Source organism: Tympanuchus pallidicinctus, unplaced genomic scaffold (genome assembly GCF_026119805.1).
Source record: "Tympanuchus pallidicinctus isolate F22 unplaced genomic scaffold, pur_lepc_1.0 scaffold28, whole genome shotgun sequence".
Classification (NCBI taxonomy): Eukaryota; Metazoa; Chordata; class Aves; order Galliformes; family Phasianidae; genus Tympanuchus; species Tympanuchus pallidicinctus.
In genome coordinates, this window is record NW_026294745.1 from 6,090,709 (window position 1) to 6,108,756 (window position 18,048).

The 18,048-nt window shown below is 41.6% G+C and overlaps 2 protein-coding genes across 11 annotated transcripts in view; one reads left to right on the top strand and one right to left on the bottom strand.

Annotated features, from left to right (window-relative positions):
- RANBP1 (RAN binding protein 1) overlaps nt 1–18,048 on the bottom strand; it is a 251,354-nt gene that overhangs the window by 51,263 nt on the left and 182,043 nt on the right. The window lies entirely within an intron of this gene.
- ARVCF (ARVCF delta catenin family member) overlaps nt 443–18,048 on the top strand; it is a 215,063-nt gene continuing 197,457 nt past the window's right edge. For 2 of the 10 annotated variants that reach the window (XM_052690951.1, XM_052690952.1), the window contains exons 1-2: nt 1,206–1,317; nt 16,587–16,655. The gene's annotated coding sequence lies outside the window, so the exon portion shown is untranslated. Of the gene's footprint in view, nt 554–791; nt 910–1,199; nt 1,318–16,586; nt 16,656–18,048 lie in introns of those variants that run through there. The other 8 variants (XM_052690948.1, XM_052690954.1, XM_052690950.1 and 5 more) reach the window with 7 other exon arrangements.

Sequence of the window (18,048 nt, forward strand, 5' to 3'; positions counted from 1 at the left end):
CGCCGTTCGGACAGCCCCGTCGGCCGACGCGCTTTGCGGCGGCCAGCCGGAGAACGGGGAGAACCAATGAGATTTTGGTTGCTGAGCGAGAGCGCGGAGGAAGCGGCCAATAGGAAAATTCGCGGCAGCTGGCGGCGCGCGCCGGTTCGCGCGGCGGCTGCGGAGGGGCAGCGCGAGGCTGAGCCGGTGGCGGGAGCGCGAGCGCGGGGCCGCCCCCTCAGATCCGCCCCCTCAGAGCCGCGCACGTCGTCGCGCCGCGTGTGGGGCGGGCGGGGGTACTGCTTCTCTCCCCCCATTCAGCGTGAACGCTGCGGAATGTAATGCCCCGATTAAAAGAATAAAGAGTTGAGGGACGGCAGCGGCGCGGCCCGGGGCCCTTGCGAGGAGCCGCGGCCGGAGGCGCTCCGCAGGCGGTCGCTTATTTTCGATGCGGCTTCAGAAGGTGCGCGTCTGTCAGCGCCGCCCTCGGAGCTGCGCGCCGAGCGGCCCCGGCGGCGGCGAGCCGCAGAAACGCCCCACGCCGCAAACGTCAGCCAAAATACTCCCGGCAGAGGTACACGAGAGGAAAGGGTTAAGTGATCCCGCCCGCCTCCCCCGGGGGTAGAGATGGTCCCGGGTGCCCTTTGTAGACAGGAGCAGGAGGGGGGGAGGCCGGCCCCGCGCCGCCGCGCCGGGTGAGGAGGCGGCGAGGCCCGCGGTCCCGGGGGATGCGCGGGGCGGTGCGGGCTGCGCTGCGGGGCCGGCGGTGCGGGGGTGCCGCGCTGCCCGGCTGCTGCCCTGCGCTCCGCTGAAGAGCGCCGTTTGTGTTTTTCCTTCCCTCGTACGCCCCGCTCCCGGCCGCAGCGCGAAGTCGGCGGCAGCCAGGAAGATCAGCGGAGAGCAGAGAAGCTGGAGAAGGCGGAGGAGATGGTGAGGAGGTGGAGGCGGTGAGGAGGTGGTGAGCGGATCGGCGGGCCGGGCGGCGGCTGGGCTCCGGGGGTCCTCGGGGTGCGGCGCGTCTGGGGACGATTTTGGTCGCGATTGCGGAGCGGCCTTTGTTCGCCGAAGCTCGGCGCTTCGCGTTTAACGGCGTGCCTCGCTCGATCGCGAGGTACGCGGGGAGGAGTTGATGCGTACGAATGGCCAAAGCCGCATCTGCCGGCCGCGCACCCTTGCGGCCCCTCGGCACGGCGGCGCTGTGACGGGCGGCTCGTGTCGTGGAGGGGCGGCGTCGCTCCGGCTGCTTTGGCTGCGGGTGAGATGGCTCTGTGCAACGACCGAAAGGAACGGAGCGATTCCTTCAATAACGTGAAATCCGTCACGAACTTAGGAGCCAAAGTTAGGTGGTTTCCTTCTTTTCTTTCTCCTTTTCCCTTCCTTTCATTTTCCTGCAGCGCTGTCGTGCATGGTTAAAATCTAACGCTTGCAGAACTTGAACACAACTCTTTAAAATGCTCACTTTAAGCGTTCCTATACTAAAGGCTGTTTTATCCTTTTATTTTTTAGATGGGTGTACTTCTTTGTGCATGTGGAAGGGGTAATTATTATAACCCTTTGCATTTTACAGGGTACTGCTGTGCCTTAGGCAGGTCACAGTACAGCATGTGATTCCTAGCGTGTAATAAAATCCTTGGCTGGTAAATTTAAGTCAAGTGAGGACCTGCTTCAATGCTAGTAATAGCGGGTACAAGTTTGTGTGTCTAACAGCACTGTTTGCATTAATGAGAATCTTTATAGCAAAAATGGTGATTCTCCATGATGGAATACTGGCACTGCTTACTGTGTCTTCCCATGATGAAGTGCTGCAGCCTGCATTAAGTACATCACTCCTTTAAGTATCTGTAATTTTCAACGTATTTTATTTACAGAATTGTGGAAGACTGCATGGTGCAGCACTAAGAGCTGAAATTGTAGTGGCTTTAGGAATGTGACTGCAATAGAGAAAACTGCAGCTCCACGTTAAATCTGCTTGGGAAGAGGTGTTTAGTTATATTTGGTAAAACAGAGCTTACCCCTTGGTTGAGTAACTGAAGGGGCTGCATAGCTCTGAAAAAATAAGTTGTGAACTATGCAGTGCCTTTCATCAAGCTGCTTGGATGGATGGCTGTTAAATTTATTTTAAGCAACCTCTCTGTAAACGCTTGCCTAAAATATTTAAATTACATGCTCCATTAGGCAAATGGGTTTATCTTCCCTTTGCTTGGCTAAAGGAATGTATTAGGAGTACAAGGTTTAGAAGAACAGTGCTGTCACAGTGCATACTTTCACTGTGCAGTTTATCCTCATGTATTGTCCAAAGGTGCTTAGAATGTATTTTATTTAACATGTGATCTTTACAGAGTTGGCTTTGATTTTATTTTGTCTGCCGTAGTTGCTGTCAGTGTGAGTAACTGAAATTCCATGAGTGTAACCTGCTCTCGGATTTGACCTGGTATTTAGCTAGGATTGACCTCAGTTTTTTACCTTCTTGATTTTTCATCTGTTCATTTACAATGTCTGCAGTGGATTTTAGTCTCAGAAGTTCTTTAATGTGGGAGGAACTGGTAACAATTGCAGAGGGGGACACATTCCCATTATGTTCAGTCAGGATGTTGTGTAGCAAGGGCAAAATTCCTGCCATATACTTGGTACAAACATACTGTGTACAAACTGCAGTTTAGAGTAGGTGTCTTATGAAGACCATCTGCATGCATGTTGGTTATATAAAACTATGCTTCTGTATTTGGTTTGATGCAACACATGATTTCTGCAGCTTTTTGGTGGGCTTTTGTTATTGTCAGAATTGATGCACTGTGAGGGAAACCTGTTAAGAGTTCCTGTGGTACCAGGTTTATAATTTATGATGTGAGCACGAAGCACTGGCAGAAGCATTGTAAACAAACACAGAGGCAGCCAAGTGTGAGTTTCCTTTAGCTTTAGTCTTTACATTTGAACCGAAGCGTGGCACTACCTTGGCCAGCCTGAAGGTGATTCTTTTCTTAATGGCCATCAGGGTAATCATCAGAGGTGAAAGGTTAGATCAATTTTTTTACTATCTTGCTGGAGTCTATGAAAGAGAGAGGAAAAAAGCCACTTCCAGAGTTGAATCAATATGGATTGGAAAAGGATTTATAGGATTCAGTAAGATTAGTTGGACATTACATGAGTCATCTGAAACTGGGGGATTGCTTTTTATTTTTTTCTTTTTAAGGATTTAAATCCCCACTTTTTTTTTTTTTTTTTTTGAAAAGGTGTTCTCCTCATAATAAAAACATTTAGGATACACATGCAAGTTGATGAACATTTACTTAATGAAATATTTTTGTTTTCCCTTGGCCAAATTGTGTCAAATCAACAATGCCACCATCCTGTGGTGAAAGATTTTTGCTCACCGTTAGTGCGTCCTGCTCCTGCCTATTTCTCCTTCTTTCCTTGCAATCCAGAACACTCTGGAAGGCCGCTGTTGGTTCTCTGCACTGATGTTCCAAAGTCTACATCTTCTGCGTTAGCTTAAGTCTTTTTAAATTTTATTCATTTGAAATAGCATGCAAGGCAAATAGGTTGCCTAATTCTTTTTATGGTTGATTTAGGTTTTTTTTTCCCCTCAATGCCATAATAGGCAACTCAATTAAGTAATAGGCAATCTTTTGAAATGCTGGAAGCCAGGCTTACTGCAGCCATGTTTTAAAGAAGTAGCATTTTTGGCATGTATACATGGAACCATTTAATAATAAGTGGACAGCATCTATTATTCATCATTAATTTGTACACACTACATCAAACAAAATGGCATTTGAAAGTAGTGATTAAAGTCATTGATTGCCATGGTGTTTTGGAATGCTCTGACTGACTTTTTGACCAATCAAAGTACATGCCTGCATGCTGCTCTAGAACGTCGGTAACTTGGGAATAGAAAATGTACAGGAGATCCACTAGAAATATAAGTATGGCTGGTGTTATAAAATAGATTAATCTCTTACAGGGAAGATTTCAGTTTAGTTAATGAGTCTCGTGCCAAGTCATTACTCATTCCTTCAGAGAACATGGCTGGACGCATCCTAAAATAGTTGCCAGGGCTGGGATATATGGCCATTGAAACCAATAGCCTCTTTGTGAGAATTATGGCTCTTAACTAAGCAAGGCACCATAATACCCCTGAAACAACTGGATTGATTTGTTTTCACTAATTTAATTATTCAAATTCTTTTAAAATTAATACTGTTCTTTTACCATTATTTCTTTGCTATGGAGTTGTATTTTTGTCATCCAGTCTATGTAAAATCAGTGGAAATGTCCCAGCAAATAAAAGCCATCTAGAGTTGGTTTTAGGAGGTTGGCCACAATGAACATAAAGGAATCTGCTTAATTATATTTTTCAGAACCTCTGACTAGTTAACTTAGGAGAATCAGTGGGTGCTTCTGTAGATACCTGACCATGTTTTGACAAGTGTAGAATTTACACAAGCTAGAAAATGGAATAGTACAGTGAGGAATGAACCTGTGAACCAGAACATGTGCAGCTTTACATCTCTCTGAATATCTCATTGAAGGATCTATTCGTCTGATTTGGCAAGTCTTAATCCTCTGCAATCAACTGATAGTAATTACAATGAAAAAAGTGACTTTGAATGTTGAGCGTATTTAGAAAGCACCAGTGACGTAGTGGTTAGGTCACAGATACCAGCCTGTCCAATAAAGCAGTTCTGACCCCACACTTGTTTGATGGCTGTTAAGATAGGTTTCTTGTAGTCTGGATGCTGCTAGGCAGGTCCTCGCATTCATTTCAATCTTGGAGATCTCTAAAATTGTCTTGACCTGTGAAAGAAATGATTTCCAGCGTAGGCAGTGGTTCCTCCAATTGAGATAGAAGAAACATTTGGAAAACATGAAGATTATTTGTCCCTCTTTCCATGTGGTTGTGATTAGAGGAAATCTCCCATCTTAAAAGTCCAGCATTATTTAAGACACTAGTTCATTTCCAGATTAAAACCGCTGCATTTAGAGGGTGCCATAATAGCTTAGAAAAAGTGGAGCCATGTAATAAACCCATTGCTGCTGTAAAGGAGCTGTTAGGTCAGGGCTTGAGCTGCTGATGGAGCACCTGGTGAAGGGCTGTGGCTCAGGTACATTGACTGCTCCTGTGCTCCCCACCTGAGCAGAAGGGGTGGAACCACTTCTTACAAGGGCCAGCAGGAAGAGCCTCTCTTGGATTTGGGTTGGTTCCAGAGGAGGAGCACTGTGTAACTGGGAGCTCCTTCACCAGGTGGGTGAGTTCAGCTCTGCTTTCTGTGGATAACTATTGGTTTACTCACTAATAGTTGTGCTTTTCTTGCATTTCTGCGGACTTGAGACTTCAGAAGCTGCAGCAGGATCTCCATGAGCTGCAGTGTGGATGTATGCTAGTGGCACTACTGATGGCTTATGATTTGTAGGTCAGGGAGAAATTGAGATTTTGCTTTCTAAGCAGTATTATCTCCTTGCTGCTTCAGTGCTTACATTATACGTCAAGTTTGCTGAAGATTAAAAGGGCGTTGTTGAGGTATCTTATGCCATTTCATTTTTATTATTTAATTAGTTGGTCATCTTATTACTATTGTGAGCCACTGGAAGATTGAAGTCGAGTGTTTTGCTTCTAGAACATTACTGTTTAGCCATGTGGAGTTTGTTTAAGAGTTGTGAAGTATTTACTGTCTTCTGAAATACATTACTGAAGAGTTACAGATGAAACATTGCAAGTAAGAGAGAAAAAGTAGATTGGTTTGGGGCCAGACCTGACATAATATAGTAGATTCACAATATTCCTTTTCCTTATTTCTTGCAGGATTTAGTAATTTGGCTGTATGAAGTTAGACATCTGTGCTTCCTTTTGCACAGGACTGCCCAGGGGACTGATACCCAGACCTCTCAGCTGGATGTTTTTTGACTCACCGAATGCAGTGTCTCTGTAAAGGTTCTTACAAGTGTGGTGCTACTGACTTTGAAGTGCAAAGCAGTAGTTTAATTTGAAGTACTGGCCAGAGAAACCAGGATCTGAGCTTATATCATTATTTTCTAAGCTTATATGTAGTGTTTTTTCTTATTTCTGCTGCCATGAAAACAATGACCGCTTTTCTTTTAATACCAAAGAAAGTTATTGTAATTGTTTGCTGTAATGAAGTCTAAATTGAGCTACCTTTGTTGCAGTGCAGAGTTAATGGAACTAGAGTTATTCTAGCCAGTAATTTATTGTTTATATTTCATCTGCTCTGGAGCTGTAATTTCTGCCCCCGAGTCCGAAGTGTTGAAGTGTGGTTCCTCCATCATAGTAAACATGCTGCATTCAATTCCCATAGTGATGAAGTGCCAGGTAACTGCTTGTCAGGGCAGCGAGGGAAGCGTTCGCTCTGGTTATTCCCATAGCTGAGAGGCTGTATTGCAGTGCTCAGTCCACAGTGTCTGCTGATCAACTGCCTGAGCATCAACTACCTGACTTCTGAGAGAGCTGAATGTATGTAATGGTGTTGGGTCAACTTACTTTTATATGTTTTAAATTAAAAAGTAGAAATCGTTTGGTAGTATGCAGAGCAGCAGAGGTTACAGAGATTCTCCAGAGTGCAGTGGATTGCAGGATGACTTCAAATGTGGTTCATAAAGTGTGGGCTGTCTCTGAGATAGCTTCAGTAACTGCAGGTGTGTCAAAGAGATACTTGAGTTAGAGACAGCAGTCACTTTAAGATGCAAATAAAAACAGTGGGAAGATGTGGACAAACAACAGTCTGTAGGGAAGCTTTGTGCCTGTTGATCAGTGACAACTACCCGTAACATTTTATTTGGTTTCGGATGTCAGCAAGTGTTCCCAGTAATGGCCCTGAGGTATGGAAAACATAGGTTTGCTGTAAGTAGTGGTTCTAAATTGAAGAATTTTCCAGTATGCTTAAGCCAATCACTTCTTCTGCCTGAATAAAAATCCCATCTGGCTTTATTTTATTGAAGTAATGTCAAGTGAAGTATCGTACATGAATCCTAACCTAAACTGGCAGTGTTCTGCTCCTCTGTGCCACAGGCTGGGCCATGCCATGCTGGTATAACTTCTGCACGTACCTTCAGCCTGGTGGTTCTTTAATTCAGTGTGACAATACAAGTAGTGGGCTATTGACAGCAGCTGAAGTGAGACCATTATGGCTGTGATCAGTAACATTCCTACATGGAATAACAGCTACTACCAGGGACACATTTCGTATTGATTCAGGAATTTATGCAGTTTGCGCTACCCCCGGCCTGCTCCTTCCATAATTAATGTACTAAAAATCTCGACTTTGGAGAAGCTGTTAGTAAGTTAAATAGCAAGAAATGATGACATGATGAATTCAAGATGTAAATTACATATTGAAGATTTTACTATACGCAGAAATAGTGCTTGCTAAATTCCTGTGGGTTCTGATTCCGGACCAAGGCACTTCCTTACTGCAGGCTGAAAGATAATGGAAGAGAAAAACCATTTTCCTTCTCCCAAGGCAGTATTTAGAGGTGGAGGTAAGATGTATTTAATGTGATTTGACAGCGGAATTCTACTGAATTGTCATCCTTGAGTTTGAAACTTTGGTAGAAGTTCTTTATCAGTAACAGTTATCCTTACTGCAGTTCTTAAACTGCAATGTAATTTTCTCTTAGTACTGATATGTGTTCCTGTCTCTCACTAACTGAGGAACGTATTTTAAGAGATTGATTCTATCCTCTGATTTTTCTAAGCCTAAAGTTGGTGAAAACTGAGGAGTGTGTGCAGATTATTATCAGGGAATTGGTAATAAGAGTATTCCTAAGAAGTAATACCTGGCTTTGTGGAGGTGCTTGCTGAATCTCTTATTTGCTATATCTCTAGTCATTATGTTGATTAGGTGACTGGCTGTGAGTCCAGTGGAAAATTACTGTGTATGTATGTTGATTTAAAAACTTTATTAGGTTTTAAGTATGACATGAAAACTTTAGCAATGCATCACAAATAATCTTGGTGTGTGAAGCCTATATAAATCTTCCAGTGTAATTGCTTATGCAGATTGGTGTATACTGCAGATCTGGATTTCAATGCCAGACAAAAGTGAAATGTGCAAATGTTGTGCGCTAGCTGCCTGGATACACAGCCTGCTATTTCTGGGTGCTGTTACCATCTTTATGTCCAAATATATCTACAGTTTGTCAGCAGGTGTAATCTCAGTGTAGTCTAAAGAAATACGAATGTCTGCAGGTTTGCTGTTATTCAGGTTATTAGATGAAGTTCTAATTCTTGGTGAACTTCTGGGTTTTATTTATTGTCACTTATGGCGTTTTAGTGATGTTCTTTCTTTGTCTGTTACAGAGGATTTTTGGTATCCAGATATCTTTGTGTAATTCTGTGATATCTCATTAACTCCTGAAATCTGTAAGATTTGGAAGATCTTGGATCATAAGGTGAACATGAAAATTCTGTGGCCTTTTCCAGCATGCACGTTTAAAACTACGCTCAGTTTTGAAGGCATTTAGTATGTTCCCAACCTAAGTAGAGTAATTCAGAGGTGCTTGAAATGTCAGTTTCAGAATACAAAACTTCAACTTATACTATTGTAAACTGCATAACGGAGCCCAGTCTCTACTCCAGGTTCAATAATTTAGAGAATATTGAGCATCCATACTTGCTTTAGGCTGTAGTGGACTATATTGCCCACAATTAAACAGATGAATGCACAAATAAGGATAGGCATCCTTCTAAACAGCTCTGTCTATATTTAGCAAATTCTTCTCATTTCCCTCTCTGTAGGAGGGTACTGATGTTGGTAACTTTAACACTGAACTGTGAGCAATTGGAGTGCTGTCTTATAGGATGTTTTACTTTCCCTTTTTTTTTTTTCTTTTTCTTTTTGGCCTTGTATTCTCTCCGTTCCTTTTAGATGAAGTCTTTCTGTGTCCTGAGCAAGAGGCTTGCTTCACATCCTAGCTGAATGTAATAATAAGTAAAAGCCAGCAATTTGTGCTATGGAGGAGTAGGAAGAACTTGAAAGTTTCACAGGATAAATGTTGTGAAATGTATGAGGACTATAACTGAGGCAGAGAACGATGCAAAGAAATCTCCTTTTCATGAAAACCAAAGCTATAGAATCTGTAACTTCTTAGCTCGAAGAACTTTGGTTTGTGTTTTTTATCTGGAAGTTGTTTAATTCTATAGAGATTAAATGTTTAGTTGAAGTCATCATATCATTTGCTGATGTCAAAAGAAGATGCAGAAACTTCTTGCTGTAATGGATCTTGTAGAGACAGGGCTCAGAGTAGAGAAACTGTGAACAGAAATGACAGAAGACAAGTCGGAGGAAGTTAAATGATGCAGTAAAGATCTGTTAGGTCATCTAGTCCATTCTGTGCAAGCTTTGTCCCTGTAGCATACAAACTCTTATCTTCAGACAGGGATGTTGTACAGTGATCCAAAGTCTCCTCTTTGCCTCACTTTCAAGTACCTGATTTCTGAAGATTTCAGTGCAGTGAAGGCAGAGACTATCAGGAGCTGCTCCTGAGTTGATGAAACGTGTAATGCTTGGTAACACCACTTCCTTACCTCCAGGAATTCATTTATGTGCCGAGTCAGCCCATCACCAATATAGATCTTGGGAATACTGCATTAAAATCCAGCTGTAGTTCTTCTGATGCCATATAAACTGATGCTATTTCCTCCTCCTGCTCACTGTAGTTCCTGCTATATCCCAGTATTATTGTGTCCTCTCACGTGCTGTTCTCCCAGTTGTTAGGCAGTTAGATGACTACTATGTTTTTCCTTTACTGAAGAAATCCAAGCTAGGCCTACAGACTTTAAAAATTTCCAAAAATATGTGCATCTTCCAAAGGAAATCTTTGCCTCTTAAATGCACTGTTTCATTTTAATCAAGTAAGTGGACTTGTATAAGGAACAAGCACAGGAGATTAAAAAAAAATAGTTTAGAGAGGGAGTATTCCTACAGGTACTTGGAAGAACTGAACTTAAGGGATGCTGCTCCTCCTGTCACCATTGTGTGACACTTCTGACCTCAGTAACGCTGCCTATTTCAGGACCATGTGTCTAAGGGAAGGGTTTACAAACTAAGAAATGACACGGAGTGTTAGGTGATGCTAGCATACTAGCCTGGGAACTGAGACAGTGAAAAGGTGTTTTCCCTATCAGGAGATGGGCATTAGTTGTACTGAAAGAACCACAAAAAATAAGCAGTTTATGCATAAATAAAACTGTTTATTGGCTTTTTATTGCTTCTGGCTTTTGAGCTACAGGCTCAATACCTGTGGAATAATGAATAACCACTACTGTGCTTTGAAAGTGCTGTTTTACTTTATTAAACAAATTGGCTGCTGATCCCTGCAGTGAAAGAGCTTGCAGGTGCCAAATGCAGTTCTGTCTGCTGCAATAAAACAGGTGGGAAAAGGAGGCTGTAGGCTGGAGATTGTGTGCTCTGTGATTGTGCTGCGTGGGTCCACTGGTGATGCAGAAAGCTGGGCCTGTGGGAAAAAGCTTTTTAGTCTTTAGAGTGTAGTTTGTCGTGGTACCACAAAGGAGGGGAAAGACTAATGAGGACTGCAGAACAAACACAACTATTTCCTGCTGAAATCTATGGGAAAGCAGCTGGTTGTGCAAAGGAGAGATTTCTTATACTTGTTTTCTGAAACCACAGTTGTATCTCAGTATCTTCAAAGATAAATTTTGAAGAACAGAGTGATTGTTTCAGAGGGTGGAGTTTGAGCTGTAGTCTGTAGGAAAGGCTGATCTTCCAGGAGTTTTGGACTTTAGTTAAATTCATCAGTATGGTGCAGAGATTTCAGAAGCTTTACTGTCAGTGTAGTGGCTCAGTTAAGAAAACAAGAATTTCAGTGTTTGATCTGAATCAGAGCTTTATGTTGTCTGTAAATCTATTGAGGATATCTGCATGTAGGTTACACTGTGTACTGCTACACAGAATGTAATTGTTTACCATTTTGAGATTGCTGTAAAAGGAATCAATACCTGTTACTTTGCTTTTCATTACTGAGAGCATCTGAAACGTTGACCAGCTTTATCTTACTTGTGTGGAAGGGATCTCAAAGCCTTTACATAGACATCATTCGACCTACTAGGACAGCCTTCAAGGAGCTGTCAGGCTTAGACTGTCACTTGCTTTCTGACTTGATGAACTGCAATCTAATTAGGAGGACCCTACAGTGCAGATACAGATCACAGGTACACAGTGTGGGGAGTCCAGAATGAAAATAATGGTTTTAAAAAGAACCCTAGAATAGCTTTCCTTCTTTTAGTGTTCAAAATTGATTACTTAGTGACTCCAGTAGCTGCACAGATGAAAAATATTTACAGCGAGTTGGCAAATTCTAATGGGGAAAGAATTCTTTCAAGATATTTAATTCTATTGAAAGCAAAATAGGAAAAGATTTATCCATGTTATATGAGTTGCATCATTTTAGTATTAGTCATTAATCACTGGATACGCTTTACATCAGTGCAGTTTGACTCAGTGTATGTGAATCACTGTTTTAAGAGAACTGTGAACAGAATTGACTGTTTCTTGGGAAATATTTGGCATTTCTCTGCCTCAACGTAGTCCTTACAGCAAATACCACCTGGGTTTTTTCTAATGAAGAAGAAAAAACCTACAGACGAAAAACCCAACACCCAGTTGAGTATTCTTGTCATTTCACTTGAACTCCAGCGGCTGATTTCTGATAAAAATTTCAACGTTGAGTTTATACAGATTTCTCCCAATTCCATCTCAGAATTGTTCTCACTTGTGTTTTGGAGGCAAGGCAAGCAAACTGTAGGTTCTTCATGAGAAGTTAGGTATGTAAATGTCTTTGGTAGTACGAACTTGAAAGAAACTTATAAAGCATGTGGAGCACCAAGACAGAATCCAATGGCTGAGAGTAGCTGTCGTATCCAAGAGAAAAATACGTGTGTGGTGTGTGTCCCAGCTGATGGGGAATTCAGAGCAGTCACTGGAAGGTGAAGGAATCCAGCTCTGCAGTATTGGACCCGGAGGCCATGCTGTGTCATAACTAATGCATGCAGGCACGTTCAATAAAATTCATGGTCATACATCTCGTTGTCATTTTCGGAGCTCATTGATTTAAGTAGCTCTCACCAGTACAGAATACTGCACCAGGCAGCACAGCACAGTGTGCTGGTAGGAACTAAGTGAAGGGTTGTGTTTCAATTGAAAGTCGAGAAGAAAAACTGCCCAAAGGTGAACCAAACACTGGAACAAGTTGTCTGGAGAGTCTGTGGAGATCTCATTCTTGGAGATTTTCAGAACCTGACTGAGAAGATTGTAATTTGCTTAGACTAACTCAGATATTAGGAGGGAGCCTGGATTAAAGGGGTCTTCATAGGCCCTTTGTGTATCCATCATTCTAAGGAAAGTATTTAGTAATTAAATGTTCTTCAAATTATTTTCTCTTTTGCAAGAAGAAACAAAGTTGCAGTGATCCTAATGGTGCAAGAGGCAATCTCCACCCGCCTTTCTTGACCAGCGACTGCAACCCATCAGTGAGTCCTTGAGTGAAGGCAGGGAGTGTGAGAGCAGAGCTGGATGGACAGAGCTGTGCAGGCAGGTGGGGATGTGGCTGCAGTTCCACCATAGCATTGCTAGCATCTGCATTGAAGAAGCCCCATTGCAGGGGCTGACACAGCTGTCTCTCTTTTTGCTTTATTTGTTGCTGTTTTTATGTATTTTGGTCATTTTTAACCAGTGTAGTTGTATCTGCTGAGATTCTACCTTAAGCTCCAACTTTTAGTTGGAATCTTAAAGAATTTTAAAACATTTATTTAAAGGCTTCTGCTGTCACTGCATGCAGCTAGTTTGAAAGCACACTGAATATAATCTTCTAATGAGTTTGGGCTTTATGATGGAAGAAATGCACATCTCATGATTTTCTTCATTTCTATTTGATATTTTGTGCTTGGTGAGTAATATTTGCAGTGGTTTTTCTACAAAACCATGTTAGTAACAGCAGCAGGAAGCCATAGTTAGCTCAGCTGGAACATTTTTGTCTCTAGGGTTCTTGTTTTTTGCATTAAGGGTAAGAAATAACTGCCTGCTTATCTTTGTAATATTTTGATTCCATTCTTCTGCTCATCCCCTTTTCTTGTTCAGTGTTATTTTATTAGTTAGATTTAAGGCAGATGCTAGGCATAGTAAATCCAAGTTGATTACAACAGATACTGTCTGGCATTGGCATGTTTGTAACTAGGAAGATGAAAACAATGGGCAGTAAATATTTTGGACAAGCTGAAAGAAGTTGCTAAAATCATTCATCATTATCTTGTCTGCTAGGCTGTGTAAACCAAACAAATCATTTCCTTTCATTTGTGTGCATTTTTGAATAGCCTCAGAGCTGTTCTGATGCTGTTTGGAGCTGTATTTTTACTCAGCACTCACTGCTTTTTGTTGATTTATTTCATGTTTCTGTCCCTTAACTTGGTAAGTGCAATCTCTTGTAGAGGATGTGCTGTTATGGGACAGTCCTGGAACTGAAGATCTGTGCTTTTCATCTCTACAACTGGGCTGCACGAGGGGGCCTCAAGGACACATTTGTAACACTGAAATAAAGGTGCTTAGCCTCTGCTTAAAATCCTGTACTGTGGGACTGAGTTACCCAATGTTACCATGTTTTACTGTTCTCATGGGGGTGAGGCCTGAGTTGTTAAATCTGTGGCAGCAAAATGAAACAGTCTTAAAATCAGGTCATGATCTTCAGCATCATAGAAGGTCATGCCCTTGTCAGCCAGCACTGGTTCAGCGTAACGTTCCAGTCAGAACTGTCTGTGTGATGCCTGGAGTTGTTCTCTGAGTCCTTCACCCTTTGTTTGGAACTGCTGATACGGTGGGACTCTTGAATATTTATGAGAGACTTATTAAGGTGGTCCTTCCTGCAGTCAGAGTGTAGATTTGTTGGCTCTTGGTAGGAGGTGTGACAGAATCGTCTAGAAGCTCATCATGAGCCACTATATCAAGTACTCTTTCCTCTGATTTTTCCTTCTTAGTGGTGTATATTAAGCCGTGATACTTTGGCAATTTCAAAATACAGTTCTACTCGTACTACTTCTGTAGTTCCACTGCTGCCTTGGTTCCTGATAAGTTCAGATCTCTTGACACGTGGTGTTTCAATTGCAATGTTATTAGAAAAGTTTAGTCAAAGCCCGGAGGCTTGCTCCATGGCACTGCGTTCCCTGGATTGACTTGCCTGGTGTTTGGCTCAGCTCCATTGCACAAGGGTGTTCAAAACCACATTGCATCCACACTCCTTGCAACTTGCAGGTATGTGGCTTGGGAAGGTCGGAGGCCTGCTTTAACAGCAGGTGACTGTCCTTGTCAAGAGCTGTGCTGGTCTTGTCGCAGTGTGTGCATCGTATGCATGAATTTCTGTTCCTGGCAGTAAAATGCTGAGTAGTGCTTGCTTTTTAATCACAGGGAGATCACCAGCATGTGGAACGTTATTCTTGAGCTACATGGCTCAGAAGAACAGAAAACTGTAGATATAAGATGCATAGTTGAAAGCTATATAAAATTATTAATTCTTCCTGAAATCTTAGGTGATAGTGGCATTTGTAGTGTACAGACTTGTAACTTGAGTGACATCTTGATTTTCATAGTGAAAACATGAATTAAAATAGCTTGCCATTCAGCTTTTTTCTCTTGATCAGTGAGATGTTTTTTTTTTTTTAATTAGACCATTGTTTTTAACTTCTTCCCTCTCTAGGAGCAGGATCCTTTTAAATGGGTCACAGAATGTTGTGCTTAATTACAAAAGAATAATTTTAGAACAATAATCCAAGTAGTTCCTGATGTTTTTTTTTAGCTCTCTCACATTTTGCCCCCCATGTCTGCTTAATGTTATCTGTCTTTGGTTAAGGCAAAACTTAATAAATAAATAAAAATTAACAGGGAAAACAACAGCAGAACTTTGCTTCAGAGCTCCTAATTAAGAGGGTCAGCAGGTGAAGTCTGAACTGCTGATAATGATTCTCCTCCAAAGTTTTGTTTCTGCCCAGGGTTGGGTTGGTTCTTGTTCCACACGCTTCTGGCTCTGCCGTCTCTCTCAGTGCTGTTTCTGGAACAAGCAGCCCCATTCATTGACATTTCCTAACTGGATTTCCATGCATGTGCTCTGCTTGGCGGTGTGCTTCGTATCTGTGATTTCCCCTTTGTTCTGCAGTACTCAAAATCATTTTCCTTATTGGACTAAACACAGTGCTTTGTTTACCTTCAGCTAAGTGGATTAGCTTTCATTATGTGTTCTTTTGAAGACACTGTAATTGCTGTATTAAGAGAGAGCTTTGCCTTGAATCTTGTAAGTTGGGAAATAATATATATAAAATTTACTGTGGAAGGTGAAGGTGCACATGGAGATCACACAGCTCTTGTAAGGCGGCCAAATGCTGACTGGCTCACAGGAATGGGGGTGAATCAGGTCTCCTTTCTTGTGCAAACCCAGTCCTGCATGCTCACCACACTCTGTGTTAGGTGCAGGCTCAAATGCCACTTTCAAGTATCAAATCAGATGGATTCCTGAGTCAAAGGCAGGTAAAATAGTTGGAGATGTGTGGTCTGTGGTGTTAAAATAAACATGCATGAAGAGCAGCTGATTAGGATTTTGCAAAGTGAAGTCTGAAGCAGTGTTTGTGTTCTCTGGAAATTACTGTTTAGTATGATTGTTGACTTGAAAAACCGTTCAGCTTCCTTTTAACTTCTCAGAATGTATGTTTTGTATAGAGAATACTGTATGTATGTAGCAAGTAAGCTGACCCACTGTCATCTCAGTCATGTTGACTGGAAAATTATGGACTGTCTTCCTTTTAAAAAAAACAAAACTGCTTAACTACATCGGAGTGATTAAAGACCATACAGCTACTGGTACCTTGTAGCATTCTGTGTTGTGGCGTTGGTCAGTGGTAAAATGAATGAAACCAACTGGCAGTATTTTCTTTATGATTTGTTCATGTGTTTTATTTCAGAGATTCTGATTTATCTTTCCTGTGGTAAATAGCCCTTAATATAATGAAGCTAAATCAAAGAGATTGGATAATTAATATGACAGAGTTAAATATTTATCAATTTAAGATCTGTGTGAATACGGTCAGTGTTCACGTACTACGTATTCATGCAGTCTTTTACAAATGAAAGGTTTTTTGTGCCTTCAATTATTGTGGCTATTGCAGAACTCTTCTGATGTGCAACAGAGAAATGGATTCTAGTTATTAAGAATCATTGCTTTGGTTTTCAGTTTACCATTGAGCTACTGAAATAAAGCATGTGATCAGAATGATTTTATTTGTATATAACACTTCAGCTGTTTGACTTCTTGTTACTGTAGACTTACAGCAAATGATTTTGTGAGCCAGAGGTTTCAGTAGAAACATGTTCCCTTACTGCAGCATTGAAACCAGATAAGAAACTTCTGATGTGAACTTGGTCTCCCAGAAGCAGCAAATCTGGGGTTGGTGGAAGTCTTGTCTAAGCTGTTACTGCCCAGGGACAGCAGTGCAGAACTGGTGAGCTGCTTATAGCAGGGCCCCACTGCTCAGCTCAACAAGCTGTTGGGCACTGGTTATGTAGATCTTGCTCAGAGTTTGATCAGTTTCTTATGTTTTTCAGAAATATCCATAACTTTGATTTCTGCTTTATGAACAAGAGAAGGGACCTAAAAACTCCCTGAAAAAAGTGGTAAGAGCCAGAATTTCATTACATTGACTCCTTTTATTAGCAATGTACACTCATGGCTGAAAAATGTGGAAGGCATAACGGTTACTAATTTAATTCTTGCTGCTTACTGTTCTAGACAGTCTCACAATTGTCACTCTTCAGACAAATGAAGTGATGAAAGACTCATTCATTTTTTTAATAATGGTCTTTAGTAGCTTTTGTCAAACAGGAGGGTTATTGAACTGCGTGCCCAAGATATGCGAGACTTTTAACTAGTCTGCTTGGCAATCTGTCACACAAAGACATTTGTCTATGTAGCCAAAATGCAGAATAATTAACTATATGTAATACAGCCTCCCAAACTTCATAAAGGAACCTTTGCAAAATGTTTTGTTCTGCTGCTGTCCTGCTTTTAAGGCAAAAGGTCTGGCTTCAGTGTTCCAACAGCTTGCTGTCAGCCGCTCTGAGCACTTGTGTTCTTTGTGTTCAGACTTCATCTGAGGTCGTTCTCTGAACTGTATGCATAGTAGATCAGATGTTAGCTATTCTTCCTTGCAGTGGTAAAGCTTTCTGGTTTCTAGAGTCAAAGAATTGGCAGTGTTTAGAGCTTTTGAAGGAATATGATTCACCCTGAAGTCTGTGGCATGTTAATTCAACGAAGGTAATGTTAATTTAACAACCTTCACTGTATGTCTGTCTGTGCAGCGGCATGCTTTCTGCAATGCTGGACCCTTTTGCTGCCCTAAGTGCCCTTGACAGAAGAGTACAGCCAGTGCAGTTGAAGACCAAGTGATGCATTAATTTGTATGACTTAGGATGGAAGCTGCTCCTGAGTAAACAAACCAGACAGTTTTTGTTTATACACAGAAAAACCATCTACACTGGGGTAAAAGGACTTTAAAAAGTTTTTAAAATTACTATAGCCAGAGGATGGTTCCATTTGCTAAGTGTATGGAATCAAATGATCCAACTTCACCCAGCCTTAGTTTTCTAATTTTATTTCTCATAACGTTCTCTTTATAACTTTGCTTCAGACAAAGAATTTTGGTTGAAAGATGGAAATTAAGTTAACATAGAACAAGAAATACTGGAAGTTGCTGGTTTTGAATTTTCTAAACAATATAGAAAATATGGAAAAATTTCTTCAGAGATTTTTCAGTGTAACTGTAATCCAGAGGTGAAATTGGCAATATTTAGACCAAGGGCAAATAACTGCAGAGGTGAAAGGGAATGAAGTGATAGGAAGTAGAAGTACATAGTTAACCAAACAGTGCCTCTGTTCAAAACTAGAAGAAAGTAGCAGGCTGTGTCCACTGGCAGTTGACTTCCGATGCCTTGTGTGGAAACATGAGCAACCTATTATGGTTATTCATCAGCCTATTTGTTACTAAGGGATGTGCTCTGAAAATGTTCC